We start from the raw sequence: 19,965 nt of genomic DNA on the forward strand, positions 1-19,965 counted from the left end.
TAGAATGCTGATCCTTCTTCTCATTTTCTGGTTAGTACAAAGTGTTAATTCTTTCTTTTTTCTGCTGACTAGTTAAAATGACCCTTCTTTGATTTTCTTGTGATTGGTCAAAAATAAAATTTCGTTTATTTGGGTAGTACAAAATTATACAGAAATATTGAACTAGTTAAAATGGTCCTTCTTCACTTTTTTCTTCTGGTTCATACAAAGCTAAATACTCCATTCAAATTTGAGTAAAATGGTTCATGTTCGCTTTCTCAAATTTAGCCCTTCGTTTTGTTTAAATAATACGTTGACCTTTGACCTCGATGGCCACTATTTTGGAACTTGTGGTACCTGATGACCTATTACTCAATGTGGAAACAGCACCTGGGTATGTGGCTCCGTTTTCGAGTTTTGACCTTTGACCTCGATGGCCACTAATTTTGGGACATGTAGTACCTGATGACCAATTACTAAATGTGGCTCTGTTTTCGAGTTTTAATTTTTGACCTTGATGGTCAGTACTTTTTTGATGACCAATTGCTAAATCTGGGAAAAAGCACCTCAATACTTGGATCCGTTTTCGAGTTTGACCTTTGTTCACGATGGTCAGTAGTTTGAGGACATGCTTATGTCATTTCTGCTATGTTAAAATGTTCAAATAGGGGTTGAAAAAGTAATCATATTGAACTAGTCAAAACGGACCTTCTTCATTTTTTTCTGGTTTATACAAATATAAATACTCCATCCAAATTTGAGTAAAATGGTCCATGTTCGCTTTCTTCGTTTTGCTAAAATAATTCTCAGCTAATTAATATGGCAAATCTTTGCTTTCTTTGAATAGCCCAAAAAGGTACAGAAATTCTGCGCTAGTTAAAATTATGTTCTCAAATTTATTCCTTCTTCACTTTTTTTCTGCTTTGTACAAAATTGAATAGATCACACAAATTTACTAAATGAGGAAACGTTATCTCAATATGTGGTTTCTTGACCTTTGACCTCGATGATCATTATTTTGGAACATGTAGTACCTGATGACCAATTACTAGATGTGGAAACACCACTTCGATATTTGGCTCCGTTTTCGAGTTTTGACCTTTGACCTCGATGGTCATGATTTTGGAACTTGTACTAGTTGATGACGTATTACTAGATTTGGAAACAACACTTCAAAACGTTGCTCTGTTTAAGAGTTATTCGCGTTCATTGGTTCATTCGGCGTTCATTATTTTTAGAACTTGCAGTGGTTGATGACCAATTACTAAATGTGGAAACAGCACCTCAATATGTGGATCCATTTTCGAGTTTTGACCTTTGACCTCGATGATCATTATTTTGGAACATGTAGTACCTGATGACCAATTACTAGATGTGGAAACACCACTTCGATATTTGGCTCCGTTTTCGAGTTTTGACCTTTGACCTCGATGGTCATGATTTTGGAACTTGTACTAGTTGATGACGTATTACTAGATTTGGAAACAACACTTCAAAACGTTGCTCTGTTTAAGAGTTATTCGCGTTCATTGGTTCATTCGGCGTTCATTATTTTTAGAACTTGCAGTGGTTGATGACCAATTACTAAATGTGGAAACAGCACCTCAATATGTGGATCCATTTTCGAGTTTTGACCTTTGACCTCGATGATCATTATTTTGGAACATGTAGTACCTGATGACCAATTACTAGATGTGGAAACACCACTTCGATATTTGGCTCAGTTTTCGAGTTTTGACCTTTGACCTCGATGATCATGATTTTGGAACTTGTACAAGTTGATGACCAGTTACTAGATTTGGAAACAGCACCTCAATATGTGGATCCATTTAAGAGTTTTGACCTTTGACCTCGATGATCATTATTTTGGATCACGTAGTACCTGATGATCAGGAAACACCACTTCGATATTTGGCTCAGTTTTCATGTTATTAGGTTTTAAGTATGTTGACCTTTGACCTCGATGGTCATGATTTTGGAACTTGCAGTAGTTGATGACCAGTTACTAGATTTGGAAACAGCATCTCAATATGTGGCTTAGTTTTCGTGTTATTAGGTTTTAAGTGTCATACAAAGGGCTCAGGTAAAAATAGGTATGATATTCGTAATCAGCATGTCCGAAAACCCCCATATACCGAGTTTCATCCAAATCGGTTAAAATTGTCATAGGAAGGGCGTATCCCACATAAACTATAAGACCCCGGTAGAAATAAATATAATATTCGTAATCAGCATGTCCGAAAACCCCTATATTCTGAGTTTCACCCAAATCGGTTAAAATTGTCATAGAAAGGGCGTATCCCACATAAACTATAATACCCAGGTAAAAATAAGTATGATATTCGTAATCAGCATGTCCGAAAACCCCTATATACCGAGTTTCACCCAAATCGGTTAAAATTGTCATAGAAAGGGCGTATGTCACATAAACTATAGGACCCAGGTAAAAATAAGTATGATATTCGTAATCAGCATGGTTGGAAACCCCCATATGCCGAGTTTCATCCAAATCGGTTCAAATTGTCATAGAAAGGGCGTATGCCACATAAACTAAAGGACCCAGGTAAAAATAAGTATGATATTCGTACTCAGCATGGTCGAAAACCCACATATGCTGAGTTTCATCCAAATCGGTTCAAAGAGCGTATCGAATCGCTATGTTACATAGGTATTCATTGTCTTAAAATAGGGGTTGAAAAAATCTTATGTAATTTCTGCTATGGTAAAATAGGGGTTGTAAAAGTAATTATAAAAGAGAACGAGTACACCCCTTAAAATGTACTCATAAAAGGGAATGAATTTGATGTATTCTCTGGTCTGCTGTGTGTTCGTAGTCTCAGAGTAATTTCTGCTATGTTCAATTAGGGGTGGAGAAAATAAATACACCCCCTGTGCTATGTCCGCTATGTTTCGTAGTCTCTGATATGGTAAAATAAGGGTTGAAAAATAAGCCATACTCTTGTGTTAGATCTGCTATGTGATCTGTGCTATGTTATAATAAGGGTTGGAAAATATGCTCATAAAAGAGAACGAGTACACCCCTAAAATGCTGTGTGTTCATAGTCTCAGTGTAATGTTAAAATAGGGGTTGGAAAATAAGCCATGCTCTTTTATTAGCTGTGCTATGTATTTTCTGTTCTGCTGTGTGTTCATAGTCTCAGTGTAATTTCTGCTATGGTAAAATAAGGGTTGAAAAATATCCTCATAAAAGGGAATGAATACACCCTTGTTATGTTACGTACTCTTATGTGTTATCTGTTCTGCTGTGTGTTACGTAGTCTTATGTGTTATCTGTTCTTCTATGTGTTCGTAATCTTATGTGTTATCTCCTATGTTAAAATAGGGGTTGAAAAATATGCTCATAAAAGAGAATGAATTCACCCCAGAAAAAGTGTTCATAAAAGGGTACGAGTTCAATCTGCTCTGCTGTATGTTCGTTATGTTACGTAGTCTGATGTTCTGTTATGTGTTCGTAGGGGTTGAAAAATATGCTCATAAAAGGGAACGAGTACACCCCCTTAAAAGTGCTCATAAAAGGGAACAAATTCACCCCTAATATGGAGGTCGTAAAAGACCATGGGTGGACGGGGCGTGGGTCATAGCGTATCGTGAGACAGTGGAAAATTGAGTCCTTGCTCTCAGGAGACCATGGAAAAAAAGGCGATTTTTCAGCTACCGGGTGTCAGGTGACCCCCACCTACTACTAGTTTCAGACGAATTTATGCTAACAAAGAAAATATTTACGATTTATTTTTCAAATAGCAATTGATATGTTTTTGATTTGTTATTGTATGTAGTTTCAGAACGTACTTAAAGTGTTTTCTAACATTTTCTGGTTTTCGCAGAGAAATATTTTAAATTCTTTCTGAATATTTTTCCGTCATTACCACCATAACACCTACAGTTTGAAATACATTTCTTTCTTCAACCTATAAGTTAGAATACTAGAATTTATTTCAACAAATTTATGTGATGATAGAAGTTTCCGTGTGTTCTAAACCGGTTCCAACATACACAGACTTCTACCACCCCATCAATTTGTAAAAATGAAATCCAGATATTTTAACTTACAAGAGTTGGAAAACTGTTCAGTATGCATTTCCTTCAGTATTGAAGAAAGAAATGTATTTCAAACTGTAGGTGTGATCGTGGTAATGACGAAAAATATTCAGAAAGAATTTAAAATATTCTATGTGAAAACCAGAATTCGTTAGAAAGTATTTGAAGTACGTTCTGAAACTACATACAATAACAAATCAAAAACATATCAATTGCTATTTGAAAAATGAATCGTAATTATTTTCTTTCTTAGCACAAATTCATATCTGAAACTAGTTTAATATTTTCTAAACATTTTCTACTGTTACAAAACACCAAGGAAAATAATTTGAAAATGTTTTTGATATGTCTACCTTATATTCTCTGAATATTTCCTGTCTTATACAGAAAATATTCTTTAAATATTTTGTCATGTACAGAAAATATTCTCTAAATATTTTCTGTCATGCACAGAAAATGTTCATTAAATATTTTCTGTGATGTTCGGAAAATATTCACTAAATATTTTTTGTCATGTATAGAAAATATTTTTTGGTATGAGTGGAAAATATTTTAAAATTGTTATTTTACAGAACATTAATTTTTGTTAAAAATGGATTAGAAATCTTCAGAAAACATTTCAACTAAGTACCCAATAAATTGTAAAAATATTTAGAAAAAATTTCTTTATTTTAGACAAATTATTTTCAGTGTTATTGGCAAATGATTTTTAAAATATTCCATGCGAAACATTTTAAAAACCATTCCGTTAACATTGTATAAAACGTTTCAAATACATTTTCAGTAATGTGTGGAAATGATACAGAAAACATTTTTTGGAAAACTTTTCTAACGGCGTATAAACTATCTCTACAACGTTTTTGAGTATATTGCGAAAATATTTTCAGTATTATTTGGAAAATGTTTTCAACAACATATGGAATATATTTCCTTAAGGGAAGTAGGATACATTTTCTGAAGGAAAATGATTGTACGTTTTAGAAACGTTTTGAAAATATTTCATTGCTGTGTGGAATGTGACACTAACATCTGCCGTTTTCCGCTACTTTTTACATATCCCGGTAAAAACCCCTATGATCCTCTGGTTCTAATTTTGAAAAAACAACGCCTCTGGCCTGCAGCCGATGGGGGCTATATTTGGAAGTCAACGTCTGTGGAAGTATCACCAATCATCTCAGCGATAGCGAAAACTATGGATTTGACACTAATATCGGTCATTTTCCATTGTTTTTACATGTCTCGCAATTCCCACCCCCGGCGACTCCCGGCCCGCATACATCGGTGGATAAATTTGAAAGTCAACGCTAATGGAAGTGTCAGCATTGATCTCAGCAACCACAAAAACTATGGATTTTACACTAATATCGATCATTTAGGATTACTTTTACGTTTCGGTATCCTTCCCCCTCCCCCCCCAACCGTTGACCCGGGGCCCGCAGCCGAATAGGGTGAATTTGGAAGTTAATGCGATGGAGTTTTACCATTGATCTCAGCGACCGCGAAAACTATGAAATCGACACTGATATCGGTCATTTTTTACTACTTTTACATGTCCCGGTAAACACCCCCCTGAGACCCCTGGTTCGAATCTTGTCAGAAAACGCTTCGCCTTGGTGTGGGACCTGGACCAAGGTATCTTTGACCAAAATTTGGTAACTCTCGGTCAACTTGTCTGGTCCTCAGGCCGGTCCCGATAAACGTCCCCCTGAGACCCCCCTAGTTCGAAATTTGAAAAAAATCTCTTCGTCTTGATCTGGGGCGTAGATCAAGCTACCTTGACCAAATTTTGAAAAGTTTCGGTTCACTCGCCTGGTCTACAGGCCTCACAAAGATAGACAGACAAACACGTACAAACTCTTTATTTTATTTATGTTAGAATGGTCAGATCCGCCCTTATTGGAATAGAGCGGTGTTTGAGCGATTGATCGTAGAAATTCAAACTCCGATGAGTGATAATTTCATAGGCTTGTTTTATTACAAGTTTAAACTCTTTAGTCAGTAGAGAAGAGGGCGTGAACCATGGGTCAGAGTTGATGACAATGGGTTTTGGTGGGTCTGTGGGTCACAGTGGGTGAGAGTGGTTCATAGTGGCTGGTGGGTCAGAGTGTGTCACGGTGGGTTGTGGTTCAGGATGGGTGGTGAGTCAATTGGTCTTGGCTAAAGTTTTCATTGCCCCACGCCCTCTTTGAACTACGGTGTTGAAAATTAATCAGTGAAAATCAATTGCAATTGATCAATCAATTGAAAGTAATTGATGTGGAAATCAATTGCAATTGAATTAATTGCCAATTAATTTCAATTGCAATTGAATGACTGAATTCAATTGCAATTACTTTCCACTGCAATTACTTTCAATCAATTGATTAGCCTTTAGCCTAGCCGGCATAACCATCGGACGTAAAACTGAAATATTTCGTTTTCATTTCATTTTTCTGGATAATTGACTAATAGAAGTGAAATATGGCCTTAACAGCCTAACAAATTTAGGTACAGAAACTAAACTGAACCGCGATCTTATTGTAATGTATAATTTAGTGTAGAAATTTTTTTTTATGAGAAAATATCTTAGGGAAATGGTTTAAAGTCTAGGTGCATAGGTCCACTATGATGAATTTTCCAATAAGCTTATGGGCTACGACGTTTCCTAATACAGTAGAGTTCCGTTTACCTGAGCTAACGTGGACCGAATCTAACTTGGATAAGCAAAAACTCGGTTAATACGGATGTATTCATTAAAAAATTGTACAGTATTTATTATATTATTTATTGATTATTTCTCTATTTATTATTTTTATTAGACACAGAACAGTACCTACATACGTACATAAGAAGTTAGCCATTTTCTCCAGTTACCAACGGTCACTTTGTCAATCACTTGCCACCTTTTTGGTAGCTTCACTACGATCTAATCCTTTAATAGCTGTAAGCTTATCTTCTAATGATAAAACAACTCGCTTTCTTCTTTCAACCATTGATACAAGTAATCAGAAGAACTAGAAGAAACACTAACCGCCGCTCACACTGCTCTGTTGCTTGACAAAACACGTCTTTTGTGACTTCGACGCAAAAACTGATACTCAAGAGGTGTAACTATTAAAGCTAACTGGCTTAAATGTGGCAACGTCGGGCGGGAGTCGTCATCTTTACTCTAGCTTCATTTTCGCCTTGTTGTTGAAATAAAAGTCTGCAGACTACTTAATGTTGTAACCAGACTAGTTTTCAAAAGACTTTTTATGTTTGGAAAAGCTCGGATAATACGGAAAAACGGTTAATCGAAACTCGGATAATCCTGACTCTACTCTACTTGATATCATGATATGTTAAGGATTGTTCAATATTTGGAACGTTATTCTTTACGTTCTTAGAGCTCATTCGTGGTTAAGCGGTTAGCGTACGCGCCTTTGGCGTGGGAGACCCGGGTTCGATTCCCGGCGGGAGCTCATGTGGTTCGGATTCCACGTAAATCAGTAGGTCCACGTCTCATATAGCCTCGCTGCTGAATGGGACACTAAACTAAGATCAATCAATCAATCTTTATGTTCTTACTTGTGAGCTTACTTATGTTATGAGCTTTCTTACATTAAAATGAATATATGCTACACAACTTAACCTATATCCATTATGTTGAAAATAAGAATTATATGTACGAGTATAATGTGTATACAACTACGTTAAGTTCTAATACATGGAACTGTAAATGAACTAAGCAATGTTTAACACTACTCAAGTTAAATTTTCAAAGTTATTTAACATACTTTTGAATGTGTTATAAGGAGCTTAGCACACACACACAGACACAAACGTACATATATATATATATATATATATAGTGTTTCAAAACAACAGCGACAACGTTTGGGAGGTGTTTTCTGACACCAAAATAATACAAAAACTATAGACCAAACTGGGTGCACAAATGCTTCCTTTCGGAGTTATATCCTGCGGAGAACATGAAAAAACGAACTTTAAGGGACCATAGATCCAATGCTATGGGACCTACCGTAGTCGGCTTAAGACTTCACTTAAGAACTAGTACGTGCGCTATCCAAATATCCGTGTTTCAGAATCCTGCGGTACTTCTGCAACTGTTTTTACAGAGGTAGATGGTGAGTAATTCAAATTATATGGCCTTAGCCTAACTCTTTCTATGAAAATTGTTGCGTGAGCAACGCAGGATTCCGAAATATGTAGTTTTGGATAGGGTATATATTAGCTCCTAAGTGAAGTCTTGACCCGACTACCGTAGGTCCCATAGTTTTGGAGCTATGGACCTTTAAAGTTCATTTTTTTTCATTTTCTCGGCAACCTATAACTCCGAAAGGAAGCATTTGTGCACCAAGGTTGGTCTATATTTTTTGTCTTATCTTGGTGTCAAGAATTATTTCTCAAACGTTGTCGGTGTTGTTTTGAAATACCCTGTATACACACACACACACACACACACACACATATATATATATATATATATATATATATATATATATATATATATATATATATATATATATATATATATATTTATATATATATATATTTGTACCTCTACCTGTACCTATATAATGAGTACAAGGATTTCTATACATCATCCCTTGCCTTCTGCATACGCACTGTAGAGCAGCACCATTGTGTTATGCTGCATACCCATTTCACAAGTTTTAATATGTTCGTGATGCAATTCCCACCCCAGCTACATGGATCCATTTCATTGCCCATCCACTGTTGAACCCGGATAATGAAAATTGTCTTTCATTACAACACTCACCCAATCGATGGTTAGACTTAATCGTGTCCATCCTACCTTCAGTCTCACTATTCAACTCAACAAAACATTTTGAGAAAGAAAGACGAAAGTTTCGCGAGGGGACTCACTTTAAATATGCATTCCGACTAGTAAGAGGCGAGAGGGCTCACTTTTAATAAGCATCCCCAAGAGTGAAAGGTACAAAGACACACTTAAATCAAGCACCCCGTTAAAATAACTACAAAAAGGGGTTTTATATCGATTTCCAAAGTTCTCGCAGCAACCCCTACCAATTATAATTGTTCTTGGCTAACTGCAGAGCATTTCAAACCAGAAGAGCTTTTAAAATTGCATGCAAATTAAAATGTATTTATAAAAAAATAAATAGTTTGTAAAAATCTTATACGTATTTCTTTTTAGCCGGAAATGTTTGTTACTTAATTATATGATATATGCATTAAGACAAAGTGGAACTCACGGAAAATAGGTTTCATTCTCTTTACATTGATATTGTTTAGAACAGTGGTGTCCAATTATAATGAGCCTGAGAGCCATAACCGTGTTTACTAGTAAAGTGGAGGGCCGCAGCTAAATAATAATAATAATAATAATAATAATAATAATAATAATAATAATAATAATAATAATAATAATAATAATAATATTATTATTATTATTATTATTATTATTATTATTATTATTATGCTACAAAAGAAAAATATAAAAAAAGGTATTTGAAATATTACCTATACAATCTGTGACAAATGAGGATGACTAGCACCGTTTACAAAGGCTGGGATATCTACATCCATTCCTATTGTTGCGAGCCGCAGGTGTAAAAGAGAAGAATCTCCAAGGCAGTTTCTGAAGGGATTCTTCACAATTTTCATGGTGGCAAATGCACTTTCACACAAATAAGTACTAGCAGACATTGACACTCTTTTCCGACCAAACTCAGTTTTTAGGGAAAGCTGTTGCCGTTGATGCCCGCGACCATTTTGTTGTACAGAAGCGTTAAATGGATGCGTTATTTCGAAAGAAGAGTGGGAACATTTAACGAATGAATAAAAATAAATGAAAATAGTATCAGTAACAAAAAATCATGAATCGTGAAAGTTTTCTGGGCCGTACAAAACTTTTTGGCGGGCCGCTATTTGGACAGCGATGGTTTAGAATTACATATTAAAACTAACAGAACATTAAAAAATAAAGATTTTTTTACCTGCCTTCTAACACATACATATATACATATATACACTTTTGTCCAACGAATCTTTCCCTACTACTCTGCGATGAAACTTATGAAATAAACCAAATATTTTGACCTCTTGAAATAAGACTCTGGTGTTGTAATGGTACTGCATTACCTCATTAAACGTCAAAGTTATAAAACAAATTAACATTATACAGTGCCGGAAATTGGTATAAAGGCAGAGAGACATTTGAAAATAGAAGAAGGCATGAATGCCGAGGATGGACAAAGATGATCTATTTACAAAGTAACATTGTATACTGTGCAAAATCAAAGGCATATCGTTTGCTAATACGTCACTGGCACGTGTAGTATACACAAAATGATAAATTAGACGATTTTCGGGTGGAAATTAGTATAAAGGCACCCAGTGTCTTTGTCAAAAATGAAAGTATAATTTAAAGTGCAGAATGGAAAATGAGTGTTCTGTACTTGATTGTCCTTCCCTTCTTCTGAATAAGTTGGAATATGTGCTTCGGCATTGTTTTTATGAGATATGTTAGTTGTTGCCGTGGAATCGCTCACCACTCTTCTCGTATCGCGTTTTTCAACTCAGCAATGGTCCCAAATTGCCGTCCATTGCGATAAATATTGCGCGCAAGGATGCCCCATAGGTTTTCTATCGCGTTAAGATCAGGGCTTCTCACTGGCCACTCCATGACCTTAATGCCTTTGCCTTGAAACCACTGTAGAGTTGCTGCTGCCCTGTGGATAGCAGCGTTGTCCTGCTGGAAAATCACGTTTTGATCGTCAAACTCCTCATACATCCGCAGCAATTCTATTTCTAACATCTCTGTGTACGTCGATGAATTCATCTTGGTGTTGAGCCATGCAATGTTGGTTGTACCTTTAACTCAAAACACTGCCCAAATCATAACACTTCCTCCACCAAAATTTCTGCTCACTTGTACTCGCTCTTTTCCCCTGAGGTCATGCCAATAGTATTGAAAACCATGCGGACTATCTAAATTGAACTTCTTCTCGTCAGTAAACATAACGTGATTCCAATCGGATGTCCACGACATATGTGTTTGCGCAAACTGGAGTCGCGCCTGCTTGTGCGTCGCACTTAAGGGTGGTTTGCACTTCCGTTTCTTGAATGTAAGATGTGGGTCTTGATTCAAAATTTGACACACTCTTCTGGATGTGACAGGTAACTTGCAAGCAGCAACAATTTGGGAAGATGACATATTTCCGGCCCTTGCCTTGCGCACAATTAATTGTCTCGTGGACTTCTCGAGTTTTCTCGTTCTACCATACTTCCCGTTCTTTCCATATTGTGCACCCAACCGAACGTAATTATCAACTACACAACTTGAACGATTTAACCGTTTTGCAATTTGCCGATTTGAGAGACCCATGTCCTTGTACGCAGAGACAGATGCTTGTTCCTCACTCGACAACAATTTTCCACGAGGCATGGCCCACACAACAGCTCACAGACGTTCACACCCGCGCTTCTCTTATCGCACTGTGTCAGCTGATTCCTAAAGGCGTATCAGGGGTAGTGCTGAACGTGTAGAGGGCGCCAATCGACAAGTAACCATGGGTGCCTTTATACCAATTTCCACCCGACAATCGTCTCGTTTCTCTTTTTGTGTAAATTATGTGTGCCAGTGAAGTATTAGCAAACGATATGCCTTTGATTTTGTACAGTATACAACATTACTTTGCAAATATATCACTTACATCCATCCTCGGCATTCTTGCCTCCTCCTATTTTCAAATGTCCCTCTGCCTTTATACCAATTTCCAGCACTGTATGTACACGTGAGGAGAAACAATATTGGATATCTAAGTACTCGCATGTATATGATTGGGTTGATAAGAGAACCATATTTCCCTTATAATATTGTTTTGTTGACTTAATTCTTGTGAAATATTTTATAAACGCCTCTATTCTATTCTATCACGCAAATATATTTCTCAATCCATAACTCCAATCAATATATTTCTTGCATGTCGCGACTGGCAGAGAATTATAGAGTAAACTTGTTTATTACGAAACGTAACTCAGAAATAGCGCGTCATTTAGCCAGAAAAGAACGAATACATTTATATTTATTTTCCATATAATAATTACTCGAAAATGAATAAAAATCTCAATAACATAAATAGGACTTCACACAGAAGATTACAACACGGAAGCTGACTCTTATATTTTAAGTGATGTACAGCGCGTTCAGAAAGTCGCTCTGGTGGGCAATTATGGCTAAGAAATATATAAAAAAAAATTGTACTCCAGTAATTGTTAAATACGATTTATCTTAGGTCGAAGGCACAGAGCAATCTTCCTTTACGTTTCTCTCAATACTCGAAAGTAAAGATTGGTAAACGGTACTTTGTATGTTCCTAATACGTGATAGCGTCCCACTGTACTTTAATCTTTGGATCGACTCTGATACTGTTCACCTACTTCTGTTGAACAACTCTTCAATAAAATGTGATTCGCTTCTTCCATATATTCGTTATCCACACCTGATCCGAATACCTGATCAAGTAAAAAAGATGCTATATTGTTTAGCTTGTAACAAACATTTATATTACTTAAAACTCAACAGAATTCTGCCTGAACTTTGAGAACCAAACTGGTTTAGTGTAAAGCGAATCGTGGATTTTTAATAATGGCAACAACAGTATATCTTGTGAAGTAGAGTAGCTACAAGGCTCTAAGTTTTACAGGCCCTGAATGTAATCAATAGCATTGTGAGTCACGCATTCTCAGCGATTTGGAATCCGCTGGATGCCATTGGCAGTACCTAATCTCTGGATAGTGTGGATAAAGCGATTGGTCGCCGGAAGGAGACCATCAACTGTACGGAAGCTTGTCTCACTAAGTGGTTCCTTCATCTTCGGGAAGAAGTCGTAGTCGCAGGGACTTAAATCTGGAGAATACGGGAGTGATACAGCACTTCTCAGCCCCAACGATGCAACAATCCCTGAGCGCACCTGCTGAATGTGCCCTTGCATTGTCATGCAGAATGATGGATGGGTTCGTCAGTAAGTAGTGTCGTTTCCGTTTTCTGACAACCATCCTCTTTTCATTTCAGCAAAGACTCTCCTCTGTACCTTACTCGCTATAACTCTCATCGGTATGCAGTCCCATTATACGATTTAGGATCAGCCCTTGCTACAACAAGTATCGCAAGTGGAACGAATGTTTAGTTTCATGTCCGTCAGTATAGAAACAAAAGAACGTACTGTTGTCGCATGTATGTGATATACTGATCGAAATAAATGTGCTCAAACAGTTATGTGTATTGTTATTATTATTATTATTATTATTATTATTATTATTATTATTATTATTATTATTATTATTATTATTATTACGTGCTCTTTATTTTTCTTTTAATACTAGTTCTTGTTCACTTCCTGTAGTACTAAAATTAGACGTGTTCTCAAACAATTGCGATATCATTATTATGAGCACATCAGCAATCGGAATTTCTTTATTTTCTGTTACCTATCCGCTTGTGTTGTACGTGTTTTTACATTGTAGTCACGTGACGTTTCTATTGAATTCTTATACAATGTCTTTACTAGTACTTTTTGAGGAGATATGCAACCACGCACAGTGATAATTACCTCATCCGCCATCTTTTAATCTGCGTTTATAAGTACTGCGTGTATCTGCCACGTAGTATCCCACACAGCAAGGAATATTTTCTCAACCAAAAGAAAATATTTTCCTTGGTTTCCAAAAGGTTTTCCTTCTCTGGAGATTTCCATGCTGGTTTCCCTAATGTATTCCGAATATTTCCGGAAAATATTTTTCCAAAAATGTTTAGAAAACATTTTAGAAATTATCGAAAGTACATTTTGAGAATGTTAGCCGGAAAGTATATCCAGGAAAATATTCACAAAATGTATTAGAAATATTTTATTGGATGTAATCTAATATGTTTTCACTGTTGAGAAGGAAAATATTTTCGAAATGATAATAAAAATGTTTAAAATACATGATATGGGAAACAATGAAAGGAAATATATTCCATATATTTGAAAAATGTTTTCTAATAGGTTATTTGCAATATTTTCTATTTTTACAAGAAAACATATTGAACATATATTTTTAAAACGTTTAGAATGTTTTAAAAATAAATTCTTTCGTAATATAAGAAATATTTTTCAGAAATGTTTTAAAAAGGTTTACTTAATTTTAACAAAAGGATTTTGGTAACCTTCTGTTATAACCTAAACGGAATATTTTCGTACAATATTTTAGTCTTATTTCCAGAATATTTTATCGAATTTTGAATATAAAACTTTAAAACAGGGAAAAGAAAACATATTAAAAATGAATAGAAAATGTTTTCCGTTATGTTTTAGAAAATATTTTGTGTTTTTAGTGAACAACATTTTCTGATATATTATAGAAATATTTTTACATTGTTTTCAGAATATACTCTTCCGTTACTGGAGAAAATCCGAAAAGGTTACTCCTTGTTATATCTGAGAAATATCCCAAATATTTACCGGAAATATTTTTTTAAAAATGTTGGGAAAACATTTTATGAAGTACAATAAGTATATTTTTAGAACGTTAGAAGGAAAATAATCTAAGGAAAATTTTCACAAATTCTACTATTGTGTTGAATGTAATGCAATATGTTTTCAATGTTGAGAGAGAAAATGTTTTCAAAGTAATACTGAAAATGTTTTACATACATGATATAAAAAAATAGGAAATATATTCCATAAATTTTACAAATGTTGTCCAACGTGTTACTTGCAATCTTTTCTATTGTTACGAGAAAACGTATGAAATATAATTTTAAAAATGTTTCGAATATTTTAAAAATAAATTCGTTAGTAATATGAGAAATATTTTCCAGAAATATTTTTAAAACACCTATTAATTTTGTATGGAAATGTTTTTTTGTTACCTTCTCCTTTAACTTAACCCTAAGAAGTCCAAGAATGTTTTTTTGTCTCAAGTAGATCTAAGGGGAGGCTCCTCGAATCCACAGTATAACATACTATAATTCACATAATGCCACCTAACAACAAATGAATATAGAATAAGCATTCAGAACTTACTCGTGGCTGATATGTTGTTTCCCAACATAAGAACACAATCCTGGTTAAATAGAAACGAGAAAATCTAAGTTCAGGAAATATACTTGTAGAAAATATGTCACATGGAAGTCCAAGGAGGGGGTTCGATGAGCCCACTACTTAGAAATAATTTTCAACTTACAAGTTACTAAATAAAAATGCACATTAATGATGTGGATTCATCAAAGAAGTAATAATACACAATAAATAAAATTCTCAATATTTTCATCAACACTTACGACGGGGTTTTTTCAAGAAATACAAACGAGTGGGTTCGAGAAGCCCCCTCCCTTGGACTTCCTAGGGTCAAATAAAATATTTTCATACAGTATTTTAGAATTATTTTCAGAATGTTTTATCTAATATTTAATTAAAAAAGTTAAAACAGATATTAAAAATGAATAGAAACTGTTTACTATTATGTTTATGAAATATAGTTTGTGCTTTTAGCTGATAGTATTTTATTACATATCAAAGAAATACTTTTACATTATTCTCATAATATATGATTCAGTTAGAATAAAAGTACATATTCCTTGTTATACCTAAAATGAATTTTATTGGAAATGTTTCTGAAACATTTTTCTAATTTAAATATGTTGGAGATTATACATGCATACGTACATATATATATATATATATATATATATATATATATATATATATAAAGAGAGAGAGAGAGAGGAAAGTTACCAATATCAGCCCTTATCCCTAATCCGGCGCCCCAGTCTCTAGCGTCTCTGTGAAACGTAAACAGCCAAGTGTTGTGCTGGGCACATTACTTACTCCGATTAAGAAAAGGCGCTGATATTAGAAAGTAATCGTACACAGTTTGGGGGCTGAGAATCAGTAGGCATTGTGATTTGAGTGACTTGCAAGTTTTGGTAGTGTCACAGAAATATGAAGTTTCACGATAAAGGAGTATGAGTAGGCAAAATTTTCATTATAGTAGCTAATTAAGGAACTACAAAGTAAGTAAATACGTGTTTAGTAATGCATTATAAGCTTTAATTGCGAAACTATTACGTTTGTTTCCGCCATGTGCTGAAATCCTAATCCGGCATCCCTTTTGGAGTCCTAAACCGGCACTCTCTTTAATGGCATATATGTCGTTAGTAGACCCTATAGCTTCTAATCTTTATAGGCTATAGTCCTATATAAAATGAAATAGATTTGCTCTAGTTCTGAGGGAGTTTTTCATTGTTGCAGCGCCGAAAAGAAGCCGCCTTAATTAGGGAAACGGAAAGAAAACCACGCACTATAATCACAATTGGCCAAAAGAAAATATGACTGAGGCCATAACTACTGTGAAATCAAAGGAAATGTGGTGAAAGAACGGTCAGTATCTCAGAATTCAGCTCTCTTTTCAACACTTGAAATTCTCATTGAATACACTGCTTCACCAGAAAATTATGTTTCATGTATGTTCTGTTCAGACAATGATGAAATGTGAGTTATGCGTCTTATGTGTTCAGACTGGGCACATGTTGAATGTATTGGAGCTGACAAAGACGATTACATATGTGACGTTTGCCGATGATAGTGATTGGTGCTTTTTGTGTATTTGTTTATTGAACAGTTTTCATAATTATATTGAACGTTTACGCAAGAAGCGCATACATACAATGAAAATAAAAATGTTTATATTTCTTCAACATTTTTATGTTTTATCAGTCAAATTATTTATATTTTCTGAAATAAAGTCATGGTACGTCATTATCTGGTCATATTTAAATTTCTTCAGTTTATTTGGTAATTTTTAGGTAACTCACTGCTAGTAATATATGAGGATACTGATTTAGGCTATCTTTTTTCAGACTCATGAATTTGATAGCTTTCAGAAAAACCTTTACAACTTCAACCACGTTAGGCTTATCAACTTTCTACTGCCAACTGAACATAAGAAACGTGTTTAGCTTTTTATATTGAATACTTAAAAATGACAAATTCTAATTCTATCAATTATAGGACTGAAAAACAAACTGGGTTGCCGGATTTGGCTACTTTCCTCTATATGTATTAGTGCACTGCACGGTTCGGGCTCAGGCGGTCCAGCTGTGCTGTTTCCTTAGCCCAGACTGGGCTAGGGCGGGCCGGCGCTTCAAGTACGGCTGGGTTCGGGCGATTATTTGTAGTTCTTTAATAATTATTGACTCTAGTTAAATGATAATTGCAATAAAACTAACGAGGAGTGAAATGTATTACAAACAATGCAACGTTTACAGTTTGTATTGCGTAGCGGCTCAACTTTTTCTATATAGAGAATTAATTGTTCACCCTAGTGACCGGCCGGGCTTGGGCGAGTTGGCTCCACTATTAATTTGGGCCGGGCCGGGCTTGAGACAAAAATTCCAAAATTTTCCGACCCTGCATGGGGCTGGGTCGGGCCTAGCTACATTCGAGCCGCATTAGGCTCGGGCCGAAAAATTCGGCTCTTGTAGATCTCTAATATATATATATATATATATAGGGTGCATTGTTCACAGCGTTTGGGAGGTGAATCTACTCATCGAAACATGAAAAACTGTTTATGAACATGTGGTCAAAAGCAGGGATGCCACATTTAGTAATTTTGTACTAGATTTAGTGATTTGCTATTGAACTAGTGATCTAGTACGTACTTCGGATAAATCTGCACATTCTAGTGATTTTTGGCGTTTTCTTTCTGATGCAGACAAATGGCAAGGAAATGGTTCTTAAAATAATAGGAAGAAGTATATCGCAGTTCGAACGAATATAGAAACTTCCAATTATTCTTTTTTTCCCCTCTGACTGAATGAAACCCCTGCTGTTAACGACCTTTAATAAACAGTATCTATCTTTGGTTAGCAGATATGAGATGGACTACCTCCTTTTGTTAGCAGATATGAGATGGACTAAAATTGTAGTTTTTATTTTGAGAAAGTAAAAAAAATCCCTTAATTATACGGTACATTTACTTTTTATCACGCACACAGGCACAGTCTTTACTTGCTTCCCAATGAATTTGAGGAACATAAATAAATAAAACGTAAGTACCAGAAAATAGAGTCAATACAGACATTTTCATCTGTAACACATTTGATGAGAACTATAGTTGGATGTCACGTGCAAGTCCTATAAACATGTTCCATCCTTTAATTTTATCCGTATAACAATTCCTGATTTCAGGAAAAAGTCCGTTAACGATGTCATATGAAGTTCTACACTCTTGTACTTTATGTATGTGAGACCACATGAGAAACCAAGAGACAATACTAACAGGTTTTCTTCCAGAAAATTTCTTACAGGATCAAAGTCTAAGTGTGAATGTGCTGAACTGGGACTTTAATTGCGTCCCTTGTACAAAAATAACAAGTAATCCCAATGTTTATTTATTTTAGTCCTTGGGGGAAGGGGTAGATGGAATCTTACCCTCGGAAGGATTTCTGAAAAAAAAAACACTGGATTCTAACTGCCACTGTTTGTTATATTACACAAAATATGGTTGTTGTGATATGTAAATGATATTGCGTTTTCGTCAAGGCTTTCATTCTGCAGGAGAGAAGGATAATAATACCTGGAGAATATTTTTTATTTTCAGAGTATTGAAGGTGATTGCATTTCATCCATTCTAACTTGACCAACCTAGGTACATTATATATAAGGATTAACATAGCCTAAAAAGCTTTTTCCATGGCAGTTTTATACTGTACCCATGCTTCTTACTTTTCGGTCTACGGGACTCTGTATTCCGAAATTTTCGACGGCTCCCAAGTAAGAACATAAGTGGATCAAAGGCATAGCCTGAAAAGCCTTTATATGTGTGCGCATTTGACACATGGGTCTACAGTTTAAAGTGGTATAACAACTACATGAGCTCCCAACGGAAATCGAACCATGGTCTCCCGTGCTCAAGGCGTATATGCTAATCATACAAACGCGAACAAATTCACAAAACACACACACACACACACACACATATATATATATATATATATATATATATATATATATATATATATATATATATATTGTTGAGTTGATATTGAGTTTATCATCCCTTTTAGCAGCGAGGCGTGGACCTACTGATTAACGTGGAATCCGAACTAAATGAGCTCCCGCTGGGAATCGAACCCGGCCCAGGTAGCACACTTATGTCATAACAACGTCAAATGTTGGTCCCTAAATTCCAAAAGACGTCAAGCGAAGAAATATGGCGTCATTTGTTACGTAAAATAATGGTAACAAATATAACGGAGATACGACATGTGGACGTCTTTTAGGCCGCGCCTCTATTACTTCCGAATGCGATTGCGAATGCGAATTTCCCAGCACATGTAAATAAATTAGAGAGGCCTCGACTAGTTCCGACCAGCAAATTGCGAAAACCGACGAAAAGATGCGAATGATCCCAACCTTGGGATTGTTCGTCCGAATACGTGCGAAGGAGAGTTGTCTGTAGAGGACAGCGTTGCCAGAACTAGCATAATGATGCTAGATCTAGCATAATTTGTATGTCTTTAGCATCTTGCTCTTAGCATCCTGCCCAAATCTAGCATAATTTCAGCAAGTTTATCAAAACGCCGTAAAACCTGGAGATGAGAAAGAAGTTGGTCGTGGGAAGAAAATGAACGGCAGAAATGTATCCTCTTCCATTGATTCATATAGTCGGTAAACCATACAGGCAGTCTTATTTTCCGAAGTAAGTTAGAAACGGTCTTTTTTTTTTTTTTTTTGTGGCTTCACCCAGGGTTTTCTACTCCTTTAACTGCGAGGCATGGGCGGAGCTATGAAGGCCATTCTCCCCTCATTTTTTTGACAACTTCACCATCTTTATTTCTGACTTCATTACCATCTTTATTCCTGAAATTAAAGGTCCGAGATCGACCAAAAATCTGCCCCTCCCCCCCAG

The sequence above is a fragment of the Thermobia domestica genome, chromosome 9 (assembly GCF_964235325.1).
Source record: "Thermobia domestica chromosome 9, izTheDome1.hap1.1, whole genome shotgun sequence".
Taxonomy (NCBI): Eukaryota; Metazoa; Arthropoda; class Insecta; order Zygentoma; family Lepismatidae; genus Thermobia; species Thermobia domestica.